This window comes from Notothenia rossii (genome assembly GCF_949606895.1).
Source record: "Notothenia rossii genome assembly, chromosome: 6".
In the NCBI taxonomy this organism is placed as follows: Eukaryota; Metazoa; Chordata; class Actinopteri; order Perciformes; family Nototheniidae; genus Notothenia; species Notothenia rossii.
Genome location: NC_136909.1, coordinates 28,812,196 through 28,830,954, shown reverse-complemented (window position 1 = coordinate 28,830,954; position 18,759 = coordinate 28,812,196). Strand labels below are relative to the sequence as shown.

At 39.7% G+C, this 18,759-nt stretch overlaps 2 long non-coding RNA genes across 2 annotated transcripts; one reads left to right on the top strand and one right to left on the bottom strand.

The window, feature by feature from the left end:
- Window positions 1–285: 285 nt before the first annotated feature.
- Window positions 286–1,898, bottom strand: LOC307042220. The gene is made up of 2 exons (XR_013809040.1): window positions 652–1,898; window positions 286–431 (listed from the first exon to the last, which is right to left on the bottom strand). It is a non-coding gene; the product is annotated as an uncharacterized lncRNA (long non-coding RNA).
- Window positions 1,899–8,946: 7,048 nt separating this feature from the next.
- On the top strand, window positions 8,947–9,963 carry LOC307045440. The gene is made up of 2 exons (XR_013809913.1): window positions 8,947–9,780; window positions 9,864–9,963. It is a non-coding gene; the product is annotated as an uncharacterized lncRNA (long non-coding RNA).
- The last annotated feature ends 8,796 nt before the right edge of the window (window positions 9,964–18,759 follow it).

Genomic DNA, 18,759 nt, shown 5'->3' with positions numbered 1-18,759 from the left:
TCTTTTGTCCACTCAAATACACTTGGCCCTTTCTCTTTTCCATGTGGAAAATGGCAGCTGCATATTCTGCTTTTCTCATCTGCTCCCTGTCTGCTCATCTAAGATGAGAAAATTATATAATTAATTACTAGTAATCATTTAAACCTGTTATTACCAATATTTCACAAATTCTTCATGTAAACTTAAGAGTACAGCTGTATGTTGAGTATGTCAACTTTGCTTGGTTCATCTTACTGGGGGGCAGCTACATGGATGTCGGTGCAGTCCACAATAATTTTGCAGCTGAAGGCAGAATGAATTTATTATTGACTCAGAATGAAGCACAACTTCATGTCATACAATACATTGACTTTATTTGTAATTGTGTAAAAAAATATGAACATTGATTAGCAAGCAGGACCTGCAGGAACAGAGAATGGTGATGGATGGAGCTGGGAAGAAAGAAGAATAAAGAAAACAGATCAACTTTATTATCGGATATTAAAAATTCAATTTCAAAACAAGTTGCCGCTCCTACAGTTTTCTAGTATGTAAAGATGATTTCACATGACCAATGCAAAATATCCCACTCAATACATGTGTGTCTCTGAGGGGTGCATTGTGCCTTTGATGTATATAAATAATATACCATAACCAAATACTATTACGTACAGTGGAAATCAGGTTGCCAGAGCAGGTCAGACCAGTGTGCATGTTCCTCAGGGTCTCAGCAATTACAGGTGAGGTAAAGAAAATAAAAGAGAAAAAGGTCAGTAACAACACTTTAAAGTAACAACACTGAATAATTATCTCTTTTAATAATTTTCTCTCAGTAATCACTCAACTACTGTCTTTCCAACAAACAGATTGACTCACTCTCACTATCATCACAATGAAACACGTCCAGAAGAATGTCATGCAAAGCTGCCTGCCTTCCTTCCTTCGACTCTCCCTGAACTTCCTGATCTTTTAATGGTCAATGTTAACCATTTGTGCAGATAGCATTAAGTAGAAAAGATCGCTGATACTAATGTGGCGTTAGCCTACCTCCCGCCCCCTTAGCACCTGGTGGAGGGGGCGATAGGCTACTCTTCAAATGTTTCACAAAATACTTACGATCATGACTACTCTTACTGTTTAACATTTTGGTTTACTTAATGTTAAGGCTAATACAAATGACAAGGCTAAGTAATGTAATATAATGCTAACTAACATGCTCGCTACTAGCTAGGTAGCTAACTTGACTATGTTCCATGCAAAACATGTATATTACCTGATATGTTTGGTCCGACGACTCCTGGTCCTTTCATCAGACGGGAAGCGATAGAACGAGCAAGTGGTATGATCTCTTTTGTGATTACAACCTCGTACAAAGCACACAGGCATCTTGTAAAAGTGAATTTATTGGAGCAATCTCTTATATTTATTGGAGGGAATAAATCAGTCTTCTTCTTCCTCTTTGCTTTGCGAGTCACAACCAGTCTTGGAGCATTATCGCCTATGACATCACTTACGCGACCCAGAATGCATTTGGGATTTGTAGTCTTTCTAGTTGCGTATTATTCATAGTCTTATATTTCAGCATTTTTACGACAAATTGTGACTTTTTTTTGCATGGAAATGATTGTTTAAGATTGACAAACATCATATGTGTCATTCGTGGCACAATTCAAACGGGATCAAAAGATAACTTTTCTCTCTCCATTGACTTCAATGTATAATTTTCCACTTCCGGGGTCCCATAGAGGCTCCCGGAAGGGGAGGGACTTCGCCTCTCTATAGGGAGCCAGTGTGTAAGGCAGCCAGAACAGGAGTAATGTGGTCCCTTTTCCTAACTCTGGTTAGTACACGAGCTGCAACATTTTTAATCAGCTGAAGCGACTTGACTGACTTCTTGGTACACCCTGATAATAAAGAGTTACAATAATCCAGCCTTGAAGTAACAAATGCATGGAATAGTTTCTCTGCATCGTTTTGAGGCAAGATATGCCTAATTTTTTTAATGTTATGTAGATGAAAGAAGGCGGACTTTAAGATTGATTTTATGTGGGCGTTAAAAGATAAATCCTGATCAAATATAACATCAAGATTCCTTACAGTCTCACTGGAGGCCAAATTAATGCCATCCATAACTAGTATATCTTTAGATAGTTTGTTTCGTAGAGTCTTTGGGCCGAGTACAATAACTTCAGTTTTTTTCTTGTTTAACATAAAAAAATGTAAGGTCATCCACGTTTTGAAGTCCTTGAGGCAGCCTTGAATTGTATTTAGATGATTGGATTCATCAGGCTTGATGGATAAATATAGTTGACTATCATCCGCATAACAATGGAAGTTTACAGAATGATTCCTTATAATATTGCCTAACGGAAGCATATATAGTGTGAACAAAATAAGTCCAAGCACTGAGCCCTGTGGCACTCCAAGGCTCACTTTGGTTTGCATGGAAGATTCATCGCTGACACACACAAACTGAGACCGTTCAGATAGGTAGGACCTAAACCAGCCTAAAGCAGTTCCCTTTATGCCAACTAATGGCGCATTTCCATTGCAGGGCCTCGCTCGGCTTAGTACAGTACACTTAGGCCTTGTTAGGCCAGGCTCATTTTATGCTGCGTTTCCATTACAGTTTAGTAGCTGGGGCAGTAACTATAGTAATGCAGTGTAGGCGGAGCCGTGACGTCATCTTCAATGCGAACAGCAGAAAAACAACATCAGCCGTTAGCTGTTAGCACTCAAGCTCACAGCTCCTCATATCTGTTCAGAAACTAGACAAAAGTTAAACAAGTACAAACCACAGACTGTCTGTGTCATGGCGAATACAGTCACTTGTTTATTTATGTCTGTATAGGCCGTTGTTGTGAGTGTGGACAGTCGGAGCATATACTGCGTTAGCTTAGCCGATCTCCATTTAGACAACACACATTTTAAAAGGTTTTTCGCCTGCCATCTTGTCTGCAGACTTGTCAAAGCATTGATTCATGGTTTTTACTAACCGGTATCAGTATGTTGTTACTTCTGCATCATTTTGAAACGTGTATTACAATTAAATCATGGTCAAATATGTTCATTTCGTTGTAGTAGCCCCCTTGCCAGCGATCCTCTCTCTCTAGTTTAGTATACTCAGCCCGACTCAGCCTGGTTGTTGGCCCGCTAAGAACCTCGATTTTATGGGGCCAGAAAAACTTTGAAATAGTAGTAAACTTTTTTGCTCTGAGGCCACTATGAGTTTTAAAATCAATCAATCAATCAATCAATTTATTTATATAGCCCAATATCACAAATATTACATTTTTCTCAGTGGACTTCACAGTTTGTACAGAATATCAGTATGGCAATACGAGCCTCTGTCCTTAGACCCTCACATCGTACAATCATACAAAATGTGTCAGACGGGCCGGGCCAGTAGCAGATCGGTGAAAAAATATTTAGCTGTCCACTCCTCATTAAACACTCTACTCAATGTCGACTTTTGTTTTCTTTGGTCCACTCATTGTTACAGATGCAGGTTCAAAGGTGAATTAGGTTCAAAGGTTAATTATTGCGTCATTGCGTAATCGTTTACATCATGACGTAACCGTTACGTGCCTTCTTATGTCGCACACAGCGTTTTACGTCGCTGATTTTCTCCGCAACACCGCCCACAACAACATCTATAGAGGACTGCGTTGGGTTGTTTTTAATCATACGAAGCCAGATTAAATTAAAGAACGACTTCTCTAACCTTATACTTTTCTCCAGTGCCTTGGTGCATTGTTTATTAATGTGTTTCAGTGGCATTTACCGAGCGCTGCTCGTCCACCGAAGCTAATCAGACTATCTTGACCACTTGTTGTTATCATATTGTGGCATAAGCCGTTTTCTACACGCATATTTTACCGGCGTAGTTTTCATTATGCTGCAATAATACAAAACAACAGGAAAACGTCTGCCTGCTCTTCACAATGATCAATAACAGTGAACGGATGGTCATTAAAGTAAGGTAAAATAAACAGAATCACACTAAGCCTGGTTAGTGTTGTCTGACTTTATATAAGTGTTTTTATAAGTGTGTGGTCGCGTTCTAGTCACTTTGCTCAGCGCTACTGCTTGTTACAACTTGTATTTCACTGTACTCGCCATGAACTGTTATTGCTCAGGTTAATCTCGACCTCCTCCGATGTAAGCGTGGCGTATTTGGTTCTTAGACCTTGCCGGGTTGCCGACTCCAGCAAATGTCTATTGTGTCTATAGTGCGCCATCTAGTGGGATCAACTAAAATGCCGGGTATTGCAGGAAAAAAGCAAAAATGAATGCGGCCTTTACTATCATTTGGACAATTTTTTACCAATATTCGGCGGGCCGGATTAAAAAGCCCAACGGGCCGTATATGGCCCTTGGGCCTTAGTTTGCCCATGCCTGCGCTAGCCGGTACTACGCCTAGTGGAAAGCGCAACCAAAAACGGGCCATGCACGGCACGGCACGCTTGAACCCCGCTCTGCGCTGTTGTGGAAATGCGCCATAAGTGCTCTAGTCTTTGCAATACGATATCATGGTCGATAGCATCAAATGCAGCACTGAGTTCGAGCAAGACAAGAATAGAGACAAGTCCTTTGTCTGAGGCTATTAGAAGGTCATTTGTGACTTTAACCGGAGCTGTCTCTGTGCTATGATGTGTTCTAAAGCCAGACTAAAAATCTTCAAATAAATCATAGTTTTTTAAGTAATCACACAGCTGTTTTGCGACTGCTTTTTCAAAAAACTTTGAGAGGAACGGAAGATTAGAAATTAGAAATAGGTCTATAGTTGGCTAAAACCTCTGGATCGAGGTTGTGCTTTTTAAAAAGAGGTTTTATCACTGCTACTTTAAATGATTGTGGAACATAGCCTGATAATAAAGACATATTCATAATATTTAAGAAGTGTTAATTAATGGAAAAACTTCCTTTAACAGCTTAATTGGGTCTAAGATACATATACATAATATTCACAAACACTTGCAATGCAGAATTCTTCCATTATCTAACTATTTAAATCCTTAAATAATAACAATTCATAATATAAAATCTTTCAAACTACTGTTAGAAATTAAAATCAATGTTGATATGGCGTAATTTGAATTAAATACACTATTTGATTTAAATCAGTTTTATTCTGAAAGACCGGAAGTTTTCACTATTAGCTTAACACCTTTATTCTTAATATTCGTCACTTCCGGTTAGCATTTAGCATCTGGCGGAATCATACGATTTCAAACCCTTTAACCAAGGTGAAATGACATGTGATGTTGTACACTGAGCACACTGGGATTAGCACTCATTTATTGACGCTGAATAATGTGTAGCAGGGAATGTTTAAATAACCACAGACGCCAGAATGATGCAATTTAGCTACAGAAAAAGGCAGGAATTGCATTGGACCCGCCCCCCGACAACGCCGGCCAATAGGAGAAGACCTCAGATGACAACAGGAAGAGCAAGCCAAGAATTGATCTCTTCGACCCCCTGACCTGAACTGACCGGTCGGATGTGGAGAGCGCCTCCACTCGCACATTTCATTTTGTACACCACCGCATCTTTTGTGTAATTAAATGCTGTTAACTTTTATAAGCTTCCCTTGACTCTTTTCAGTCTCTCTTGCCTTCAGGGTTCTAGAATTGCTTTCACTACCCTCTGGCAACTGTAGAAGTACCACTGAGGTACAGCTTTGGAATCCCTGCTTTACAGCACCATAGTTGTAGAGAAAATATTTCATTTATTGAGGCAAAAAGTCACACTTTTAGAGGTAAACTCTAGAGGGAAACCTCAAAACAGCTTTGAACCTCTCCGTTCAGCCTGTTGGTTTCGGCTTTCGTGCATGTTGTGTTTGAGTTGTTGTGTTTTCAGAAGTACCCCTTGTCTCATTGGGGGCTTTTTCTGTCAGCTTGTTTACTCTCTTTTTTATTTCCTTCGGATTAGAATGAGCACCATGCTGGCCCCTGTCTGTTCCCTGCATGAAGTTGTTTTCACAAAAATCCCAGCGTCTCAGCATCTGAACTCCTCTGGAGATGAATACATGAATGTCCAAACACCCTGCCCCAGAATGGTTAGCAGTCAGCTCTGTTTTGTTGCACATTAGACAAGGTCAAGGTGTAGTCTCATGAGGGGAGGGGGTGAATGCCAGAACTTTAGGAAACTTGACACTTACGCTAATAAGGCTCAAGGAGACTGGGGGCTTCTCAAAAAGAACTGATAAACGCCTATCAAGACGATGCTGAATAATTCACCACCCCTGCTGTGCTGTCAATTTGTTCCTACCATTTGGTTTTGCTGTAAATGAAATCTGTTTAAGCGGTAGATGGAATTCAGAGGAATGGCCCACAATAAAGGAGACGGGGATTATGCCTTTCTTTTGTTTGACTGGGTGTTTGCGAACATTACCAAAGCCCCTCGGCAAATAGAATCATCTCCCAATGAGCAACTGGCAAACAGCATGGGCTTTGGAAGATTTCATTACGTCTAATTGTATCTGTTTCAGTGTGGTCCCATCAATCAGTCTGAGCCGTTTTCAGTCTCTTATGCATATTTAAATAGACTGATTCCTGATTCTTTGATAGTGATGAGAGGATGGGAGGAGAAAGAAAATAATTGTCGCTTATATAAGATGTTGCAGCTTCTATACGAGACGTATCAAAGCAGTCCGGCTTTGGGTTAGTGCACCATTGATGCTGTTGTGTTTGATCACTCACTGCCATCTCTAGGATTCTTTATGATGCAACCACCAAGAAAGCGTATGACCTTCCAGCCCGAGGCTTAAAGAGTGGCACACCACTGACAACAAATGTCACGGCATCTGCCCTCCAGACTGTTATCTGCAAACCTGTCTCACAGCCTCTGCTATCCACGTTCCTGTGTGTCAACTGTGTACGCCCGTAAATGATGTCTCCTTAGGCTGCAGTACATGAGGACGATAACGGAAACAAACCGAAATCGTTATCAAAAAAGTCTTCCGTTCACACGCAATTGGCACCAGAAACGTGTCCGTCCACACGAGACAGCTCGAACCGCTGGAGACGCTGTAATACATATGCTGGGCCTGTAATGGCGCATTTCCACTGCAGCACGGAGCTCGCTTTAAGTGCCGAGGCCCGTTTTTGGTTGCGTTTCCACTTGGCCTAGTACCGGCTAGCAGGTCCTAATTCACAGTTTTTCTGGCCCCATAAAATTGTGGTTTTAGGGCCAGGAACAACCAGGCTGAGTTGGGCTGAGTATGCTAAACTAGAGAGAGAATCGCTGGCAAGGGGGCTATAACAAGATGAACATATTTGACCGTGATTTAATTGTAATACACGTTTCAAAATGATGCCGAAGTAACAACATACTGATACCGGTTAGTAATGGAGATTGGCTAAGCTAACGTTGTATATGCTCCGACCGTCCACACTCACAACAGCGGCCTATACAGACATAAATAAACCAGCGACTGTATTCGCCATGACACAGACAGTCTGTGGTTTGTACTTGTTTAACTTTTGTCTAGTTTCTGAACAGATATGAGGAGCTGTGAGCTCTGAGTGCTAACAGCTAACGGCTGTGTTGTTTTTCTGGGGTTCTCATTGAAGAAGACGTCACGTCACGCCTACACGGCGTTACTATAGATACTACCCCATTTCCTAAACTGTAATGGCAATGCGCCATAAAGTGAGCCAGTCCTAACGAGGCTTAGCCATACTGGCGAGGCCGAGCGAGGCCGTGTTGTGGAAATGCGCCATAAGTGGCGCTTTACTTCTGCCACAAAATACACCAAAAGCAGCGAAGAAGACTTCTTGCCCATGCATGGTTGCCATGGTTGCCCTTCTGTTTATTCTCCGCGTTGGATTTAGCAGCAGAGGTGGGGTTTCGCCGGTTAACATGTCCGTTAAAGTTTAAATCTTCCGGACAAAATTAGAAAAGTGCCGGTCAAAGGTCTTCTTTGTTATTCATTGAGCTTTAAAGCAAATGAATAACGACTCTATATAATAATATAAGAATAATACACGGAGGACAGAGCCTTTCTTTTCCTCCCCCTCTCCTGACAGCCCGTCAGTATCCGTGGTCTCATGCAGCTGGCTGATCCAGTAATGAGTGACCCGACAATAAAAGTAATAATAAACATATAACACGAAGAAGAAAAAAGGCCGGCCACACGAAGAGAAAGGATTAGAAGCAGACAGGGAGAATGAAGAAACATGGATAAAAATCAAAGAAAACGAAAAGGAAAAAGGTGGGGCCGAGAAGGCAAGAGAAAAAAAGGTGAAGTCACTCGCAGGTGAAGCATATAAATGTCGCAAATTGACAGACCTTTTTGGCAGCAGCGCTGCTACAAGCACTATCAGCAGCAGCTTAGAACAAGTGCAAGATGATGAAGAGAATGATGAGGGCGCGAGTTCAGATATACAGCCAGCCTCCTGCGTTCATGATGAGAGACAGAGTTTAGCTGCTGGAAGAATCATCTCAACTGGCACACTTGCAGGGCAAGAGCAAGAGGTGGGTGAGAATAATCCCTTGAACTCAGTGGCGTTTTCTCCTGGAGGCCAAGGGAAGCCAGGCTTCCCCTGTTTTTTTGGATTGTAGTTATAATTTTAATAAATAAATAAAAACAATTCGTTTAGTTTCGGTAATTATTCTGCCGGCCCATCTCTCCCCCATAGAGAGGCGAAGTCCCTCCCTTTCCGGGAGCCTCCATGGGACCCCGGAAGCGGAAAATTATACATTGAAATTAATGGAGAGAGAAAAGTTATCTTTTGATCCCGTTTGAATTGTGCCACGAATGACACATATGATGTTTGTCAATCTTAAACAATCATTTCCATGTAAAAAAAAGTCACAGTTTGTCGTAAAACTGTTGAAATATAAGACTATGAAAAATACGTAACTAGAAAGACTACAAATCCCAAATGCATTCTGGGTCGCGTAAGTGATGTCACAGGCGATAATGCTCCAAGACTGGTTGCGACCTATGGTTGCGACTCGGAAAGCAAAGAAGAATAGGAAGAAGAAGATCTCGCAATTAAAGCAAAGAAGAAGAAGAAGAAGACTGATTTATTCCCTCCAATAAATATAAGAGATTGCTCCAATAAATTCACTTTTACAAGATGCCTATGTGCTTTGTACCAGGTTGTAATCACAAAAGTGATCATACCAGTTGCTCGTTCTATCGCTTCCCGTCTGGTGAAAGGACCAGGACCAAACATATCAGGTAATATACATGTTTTGCATGGAACATAGTCAAGTTAGCTACCTAGCTAGTAGCGAGCATGTTAGTTAGCATTACATTACATTACTTAGCCTTGTCATTAGCCTTAACATGCAGTAAACCAAAAAATGTTAAACAGTAAGAGTAGTCATAATGGTAAGTATTTTGTGAAACATTTGAAGAGTAGCCTATCGCCCCCTCCACCAGGTGCTAAGGGGGCGGGAGGTAGGCTAGCGCCACATTAGCATCAGCGATCTTTTGTACTTAATGCTATCTGCACAAATGGTTAACATTGAACATTAAAAGATCAGGCAGTTCAGGGAGAGTCGAAGGAAGGAAGGCAGGCAGGCAGGCAGCTTTGCATGACATTCTTCTGGACGTGTTTCATTGTGATGATAATGAGAGTGAGTCAATCTGTTTGTTGGAAAGACAGTAGTTGAGTGATTACTGAGAGAAAATTATTAAAAGAGATCATTATTCAGTGTTGTTACTTTAAAGTGTTGTTACTGAACTTTTTCTCTTTTATTTTCTTTACCTCACCTGTAACTGCTGAGACCCTGAGGAACATGCACACTGCACTGACCTGCTCTGGCAACCTGATTTCCACTGTACGTAACTTGTTTTGAAAATTGAATTTGTAATATCCGATAATAAAGTTGATCTGTTTTTCTTTATTCTTCTCTCTTCCCAGCTCCATCCATAATCATTCTCTGTTCCTGCAGGTCCTGCTTGCTAATCAATGCTCATATTTTTTTACACAATTACAAATAAAGTCAATGTATTGTATGACATGAAGTTGTGCTTCATTCTGAGTCAATAATAAATTCATTCTGCCTTCAACTGCAAAATTATTGTGGACTACACCGACATCCATGTAGCTGCCCCCCAGTAAGATGAACCAAGCAAAGTTGACACTCAACATACAGCTGTGCTCTTAGGTTTACATGAAGAATTTGTGAAATATTGGTAATAACAGGTTTAAATGATTATTAGTAATTAATTATATAATTTTCTCATTATAGACGAGCAGACAGGGAGCAGATGAGAAAAGCAGAATATGCAGCTGCCATTTTCCACATGGAAAAGAGAAAGGGCCAAGTGTATTTGAGTGGACAAAAGAGAAATCCCAAATACGAAAAATTAAATTATACAATTTACAGATATGTATACAAATATATATACCCAAATACACCAGCATGTATAATGATGGTGTATGATGTAGAAGGAAGTGTGGTAGATAACAAGTAAATAGTTACATACAGATCCATGTTACAGCAAAAGATGGAATAACTAAGAAGCACGCAGTATAATAATAATTACATGCAACAATTAAATAACTGCTCAGCATCTCCACCACAATCCCAATCTGCTGTGTCCTGTTTTCCTCCCGTCTGCATAACACCCCATCACACATACGAAACACAAAGCAGAGTCCGAGGGTGTTAAGAGTATGTTTATTTAAATGTCCTCTCTACTGGCCAACACAGGGAGCATATGCTGGGTGTAGAATTGTTCCAGGAAGAGGAGATTTCCATGCCATGCAGGGTCTTTGGGGATGGGGATGATGATCGCCTCCTTCGTGGTCCACAGTAGCAGAGACTCCGGTCTGTGATGTGCAGCTGTTATATAATATACAATACATTTTTGAAAAACATTTGATCAACAAAAAAGGATTTGGTCAGGATCTAGAGTCAGTGTGTAGTTTATTAATTAATCAATGCTCTCTACATTAGGAAAAAACATACCAGTGTACCAGAGGGAGTCACACACAGCTGTGCCTAGATAACCAAACAAATTGACAAGATAACCAAAATCCTTGAATCTACACACAGCAAATAAACTCAAATGACACAACGAGATGTAAAAAGGAGATCACACATATAGTCGATATATAAAACTGGCCGCTTCAATCTGAAGAGCAACTAAAACAAAACACGGGAGTGTATCTTGTTCTTGTGAACACTAATGTTATCCACAGCATACACAGAGACCACGAAGTTCTTAAGGAGAAAACTAGTTGCTAAAACAAAACACGTTAGTGTACCTTGTTAGCTAATGTTAGCTAGCTGACATTAACGTTAAACATTGCACTAATATTATTCACTGAAACCTTGTAAAGCCGGTCCCGCATGCTGGCTCTTACAGAACTGACTAACTCCCCTTTCGTGTATGTACAGCTCTCAACATGCCCAGACTTGTAGTGATTTTCACCTCGTTTTACCAGAGCGTTTCGTCCGCAGATCTACCCACATTGGGACCCGTTATCGTTATCTGCGTTTCCCTGCCGGCCTCATGTGGCCGAACCATCGATCTGATAGAGAACTGTAGCGGATACGACCGTTATCGTCCTCGTGTGGCTGCAGCTTTAGACTGAGACCCCCCCACCCTCCGGACCACAGGATTTGTTTCACCTCCCCTAGCTCCCTGAAGTGTGCTTCTAAAGCAGGGGTGGGGAACCTCCGGCCTCCGGGCCGTATACGGCCCGCGAGACCATTTGGTACGGCCCTCGAGGTAATTTATAAACACACGCAAAAAAGAAAAAAATTCAAGAAATCTAGAACGCAAAATAATTAAACAAGCTTGTTTTTCCTGGCCACGTTCAGGGTCCTTGAACACAACACGAGCCTAACGTGTCATCACGTGGTATATGTCTCGTCTGACAGGAGTGTAGTTCTAACGGAGAGCACCAGAACGCGGCTCTTGGCCAGGACTTCACAAATTGCAGTACCCATAAGGAGCCGTACACATGCCGCAGTTTTTGCGTGGCTGTGTCTTTAGATGTAAGCCCAGTGGCGATCTGTTCATCTGTCATACTGATCATACAGTCAATAACTTTGTTGTTATTAGCATCTGGTTAGCTAGCTATGCTAACGAATATAAGAAGCTTTTTCTCCAACCAGTGAGGTAAAGGCACATCTTTATATGATCATTATAGTTCTAGAAAAATAAGAGAATAAAGTAAACAGGTATACAATACTAATATGACAGTAAAAAAAAGTTGTTATTAATAAACAAGAATACAGTTGAAAAGGGGAGTGATTTGTAAAATATCCATAAAGAAAAAAATCTGCTTACAGTTCTGTTTCATATGGGTGTTGAGAGATGTATCCATAGATCTCTTCATGTTGCTCTCAAAGTGCACCAGATTGATGCTTTTAACTTCAACATTTAAAAAAAATCTTCCTGGTGATGCATGCCCCCAAACCCCCCCCCCCCCCCCCCCCCCACTTAAATCCACATGGATATGAAACTAAATACATTTGCACACATCTTGTGTCCATATCTTTCTGTGCATGAATGCGCGGGTCATGGTCAAATATCTGGATTAAGACATTGCTTTTTCTTTGCACAGCATGAAAGAAAGGCGAAATGAATGGGCTTTGATTTGAGTTTTTTAAGCAGACGTTGAGTTCAATAATTTGCACGGCCCTCGAAGGATGTTGTAAAAATTGAAATGGCCCTTGAGAGGAAAAAGGTTCCCCACCCCTGCTCTAAAGGGTTTGAGCTGCCTTATCTCCCCCATCGGTATATAATTGTTTTGATATTTTGCATTGTGCTGATGGTCTACACTTGTAAAAATCCTTTAAATCCTGCAGGTGTTAAATAATCTCCAGCATATTGTTGTCCACGATGATGGATCAACAACAGATGACTGCTTAAGTGGCACTAATACATGTAACATCCGTGACAAATAAGACTTTTATTCAACAAACTGAGACTAATACTTTTGACTTAGCTCTCTTAGCTGTAGAAAGAAACTAGGTGCTCCCAGTTTATATATTTGTTCAGCTCCATGCTAGGGAGCCACGATATGGGTATTACTGACATTTAGTTGTCGCTTACACTGCTCACTAGCTGGGCTGCAGCCAATGATTCATAACAGATAAACATATATTATGTATTTTGGTTGTCAATTATTTAGTTCATGTCAAATGTTAGAAAAAATAACAACAAATGCATCCATTCCTAGAACAATATAAGTTGTATTTTTATTGATTAGACTCTGAGTTGAAAGCTGATAGAGACTATGTTAGGCTGAATAAATCCGGGAGATGTTGAACAAATATGAGAACATTTCTACAACATTTTATTTCAGGTGAACTCCAAGATTTTGAATATCTATCCTCAGTGGATATCTGTATCGATTTTATCACAAGATAAACCATCCAATTGTTTTTATAACATTGAACATTAAACAAAAAATCAGGTTATCAAAATCAGTATGATATATCCTCTGGGGACCATGAACATAAACAGTAGTATTCTAATGATACATATATGCAAGAAAAAAGGTCTGTACTTGTTTAGCTACATTGTATCTGTTTTCAGTTTAGAAGAGTTTCACTCTTCTCAATCTTTACTTACTCTCTCCCATTTGTGTATCAGTGGAAGCCTCAGTTAAGGGTAAGATGTTCTTATGGTTTGTTTGGCCCCCTGTGAGCATGTTTCAGTTTATTATCACCCTCTGTAAACCAACAAGCAATTACAGACATGCAGGCAGCTCAGCTCCTCATCAACCTCATCTAACTGTACTCAACAGAGTGTATGAAAATGAAATGAGTTGTCACTTCATCCATCTTTCTTTTTCTTTCTCAGTCTCTAAATGAAATGTGATTTTCCACAGATTTGTTTCAACCCCAATCTTCTGCATATGCAATGTTCTACGTCAGCCTATGTCATGTGGAGGTGAAATGTACTTTTGTTGCTACAGCAGGCAGCAGTACTTTTCACTGGACCCCCAAGCAGCTCCAGCAGTCTTATAATACTGGCATACTTATCCTGTCATATTTTGAATTACTGACATTACCAAAAGACACGGCCAAGTATTTTCTAGGCCGATTTATGCTGCCATTATTTTCATGTACCATGTCTACAGAGGGAAATGATCTGCTACGGAAACCGATGGCCAGTGTGATATTTCAAAAGGTTACGCTGTATCTTGCTCAGCGATTGTTTTCCACGGATTTATATTTGTTTAAAGGGGGGGTGTGGTTGTCAGCAATAACAAATGTACTGACAAATAACTGGGCAGTATGCCATTTGGAATTCATTTAGCAAGACAAGGTAGAGATAAAGGCGCCAGCCCAACTGTCTGCGAGCGACACTTCGTAAATCAGAGAGTAGCGTGAAGGAATTACATGGTAGAGAAAAGCCTCTCTTGTGAAGGACAACAGCAGTGTGTCTATTTACAATCAGCTGGCCTACAGCATAGGTCACTGCAGCTCACTCCTCCTCATTCTGTCCTTTTGGAAATGTTACCCAAGGCCAAGATGCATAGAGCAATGAATACCAATTCAGAGTGTTACTTAAACTGCTTATAAGAACATTGTTAAGGCAGTATTTTAGTGGGTTTGCTGTGTCCTATCACTCATGACTGTCCTGTTATCAGTGTGCAAGATCTTTTAAATTAGACCTATTAATTACCTGATAGAAACAAATCACAATGTTTTATGTTTAGGGACTTCTACAACACTTTTCTTCTAGTAAAAATGAATTGCAGTTTTGTGGTTTTGTTTTTCAACAGTGATATGGATGAATAATCTTCATGGATCTATCCTAAATCCATTCAGGAAATCTTATTAAGGGACAGAGGTATTCAAACGTATTGTCTGTATCGGTGAGTTTGTTTTCGAGAAGAGAGAAAATGGAAAGAGAGAGGAAAAAAGGCAGTTTTTCCATTACTGTATAAGAGACACCAAACAGCTCGTTTGCTGCCGAACGACATTTTTCATAAATCACTCTGCAGCTTTGATTTTCCGGTGAATACAAAGTATGTTTAAAAGCCTTTTATAAAAATAATTCTCCATGAATAATACAAGCCACTATTTGCAAATTTAAATATTTCAGGGGGCAAGCAAACACTCATTAAACAGAATGCATTGCAAACAGATACAATGAGGACTCTTTTGCCCATTGAGCTTTTTTTGTCATGATTTGAAATGCCTTTGGTGGATCTAGAAAACGTCCTTGTTGTGATCTTGGGCCCACCTTGTATTAGCTTAATTTGCTCATACAGTCGGTGTCTTCTAGTTTAGTCAACAAGCTTAGGAGGGAAACATTGTTTTTCAAATCAACATACAATAAACTACTGTATGAAATTGAATGTGTTTTAGGTTGACTTATAAAATCTGTCCAGGGACTGCAGATGAAAAATAGCCTATTGGCTAACTGGCACATTTACAGGTATGTTACTTAATGTGCACTGTCCCTGTTAAATAAATAAATAAATAAAAACGATGTGCAGATTTATTATGTGATTGCATTCTTCAAGTTATTCTGAGTGCATAAATTGTTGGTTATTCAAATTAAGACAATCTGAGTGAAATATAGGCTACAGTGTGTGTTCAGTCCAATGATCTGTGGTACCCAGGTCAGATATTAGGTACACCAGGGGTGCAGATTATTTTGTTACTACCACTGGAGGACACAAATGTTTTAATGTTTTACTACTATATTGAGCCTGATATTCAGACATGACTTGTTTAACCACATTTATTATGAATGATTTCCTTCTAGCTAATTTAAATGTGTGGGGTTTGTTTTGTTTTTTGAAAGGAAAGCATTGGTAGTAGTTTGTAGAGGTGTTTTTTTTTTTTTACAATTTCTAACAACTTGTACTGCTGCAATAATGCATTTACATGTTCTGAATCGTTTTTAAAGTACTTTTATGTAATTTTCATAGATTTAGCTGTAAATACCATCCCCATTCTTAATCCTGCTTACCAGGCTCAAATTAGTGTTTCTGTTGTAAAAGGCCAACAAAATTGCCTTTTTTCTTACCAGCTAAACAAAATATAAGGTACTGTATATAAGCAGTGATTTAGAGGTGTACATCCAGGGGCTACAAGAAGTGTATGTTTACCAAATTGCTAATTGGCTTCGACTGCACACTATGTGTATTTTACAGAAGTCTGATTAAAAAAGCAGAAGAAGCATCATTCAACCTCAGATACTAATTTTCTTTGATGAAGAGTATTTGCTTTGCAGGGCTAGGGCAGATAATGTGTCCATCTCCATCATATTTACCTCACTTTAAACAGTCAGAGATATTCAGAGAGGCTAAATCGATCCCTAATAATAAATATACAAATTAATTAATTAATGGGCCAGTCTGTGAGCGTGATGACATGTGGGATGCGGGGAATATGAACATGCAATGTTTATGGATTGTTTTCCTTCATTGATACAGATTTCATGCAACATGTTATTTTGTAAAATCAATCACAATGTCTGCTCATATTACTGTAAACAAGTCACAAGACAGGACGTTTTTTTTCCTGTATACAGTAGGACGTATTTACTGTTGTTGTGACATTCATTGGGACTTCTTGTATGGAAGACATAACTTTGACTGAACCAATATAAGACATAAATATGCAGATTACCACTCTCAGCTTTTCTCAGTTTCATAGGCACACGATCTGTCAAATTAGAAAGAGACAGATATGACAGATCCATATTTCTATCTGGAGTTCCTATATTATGCATGCAGAGTCCAATATTTAACCACGCAAGAAAAAGCTGAATTGTGCTGAGATACGCAAAAACTGTTTTGCAGCTTGTAATATTTGCAGAATGATTTATTTCAACAGATATCTTTAGAAAGACATGAGGAAAATGGTGGTGTGATTTTATCTTTTATCATATTTCTGCCACTTCATATGCATCTCGAGTGTTAGTGGACTGAGATTTTGTGATGTATTATTCAAAGTCACTTTTCCCTTGCTGTTGTTGAAGCTGATTCAGTTTGACACAGTATTGGAAACACAACTTTGTCAGTGCATCATTGCCAATCATTGAACATGGTTTACTCTCAAGAGATGTGGTTCTTTTTGTATCTTTGATAATTGCGGGCAATTTTCCAGATATAAAGTGTTCATTTTGCTTGGAAGAAATTCAGTTATTAAAGTTAACAATCTATTTAACTGAAAAGAGTCGATTAAGGTAAGCAAGTACTTGGGATCAGTGGCGGTTCTACGGGGTGGCACGGGGTGGCAGCTGCCACCTCAGAAAAATGCCTTGCCACCCCAGCTGCCACCCCATTTGGCAGCTTTGTTTTGAAAGAAAAGTTGTGGCTCATCGGACATTTATGAGAGAAAATCTCTAATGTCCGAGTGCAAGTGAATGCAGCACAAGACGCGAGCCTTGTAAGGGCTATCCACCCTTATCCACAATGTAAAGTAATTCACACAGCCTCTCCCCTCTCCTCTCTGTGAGGAGCAGCAGGTTCAGCTTTCAGAACAAAGTAACAAAAAACTAAAATGACATTCATTTTTTTTTAAATACGTCGTGTAGTAATATATATTTATTTATTTTAAGAGAGCACCAGAATGTGTATTTGATGTTAGTATTTCAAAAAATCTCCTGGGGGAGAATCCCCCAGACCCCCCTGCAGGGGTTGGGTTTTCAGCACGACAACTCTTTCACCTGTGGGGAAGTTGCAGGATTGGCTCCAGGTCGCCCTTTTTATTTACTACAAGACAAATGTGCCTTTTTATTTCATACAGTTCAATTTGGATTGAGACAGGGAAATAATATAAACCTCACGCGTAGCGTTTCACTGTCAAGGGGAGCCTGTATGTAATTACATTGCAAATACTGACTTGAGCCCCTCCACTGTATGGGTTAGCCCTACCATAGATTACCCAACACAAATACTCTGGCGCCGCAACTGTTTGCGGTCTACAATGACAAAGAAGAGCCTGTCAAGTTTGGCTGTACTCAGCATTGAAACAAAACGCACCATAGCTTTAAATCTTATTAAGTTTGTGTGGCGTTTTGCTGATCAAGATGGTAATCGCCACATTCAGCTGTTATAGACATGCCAACTTGATGCTCTGCTCACGGATGAGTCGATGAGAATAAAAAACTGTTAAGATGATGACCTTACATGTGTAAATATATGTTTCTTCTTTGTGGGGGTCTGCCCCCATAAAACAGTTTCAAGTCCTGAAAAAGTCAAATAAGACGGTGTGTAAAACTTCACTGCCCAGCCAAAAAAAAGTAACCACTTTGATTTAACTAGGCCAGTAGGTACGGGCATTCCATTGGATAATAACTGCAGCGATGTATGTTTTAGCTGAATACACCGTTTTTTTTTAACCCTAACTGATGCAGTTCGTCATTTCTTTAATGTTTGTTCTTTCTGATGTAAAGTCAAGGTTGTAACTGTTTGCAATGAAGTTGTGGGGCGCTGAACTGTTCCTTTCATTCTTTTGAATTATGATAGTAATTACTGGTCTTTCAAATTTGAAGGAGGGTGAGCAAGCATCTTGAGGAACGTTCATCATTAACTCCTCCCAAAAATATAGTTTATTTAATAATAACACTGAAGATGTGAATCATAACAGTGATTGACAGCTGATAGGAATAATATGATTGTTAATATTATCATATTCATACAGACACACATCGATGAGACAGTTAATTAATGTATTTATTGCAACAGTCTGCATATTTGGTATCCCCTGCTGGTCTAAGAGTTAAACCAACTCATTCAGTTAAAATTCATTAAATTACGTGTGTCACCTTATATATTTATATTTAAGGCTTTACTGATGTGCCAAAATAATGTCACCTAATGTTAT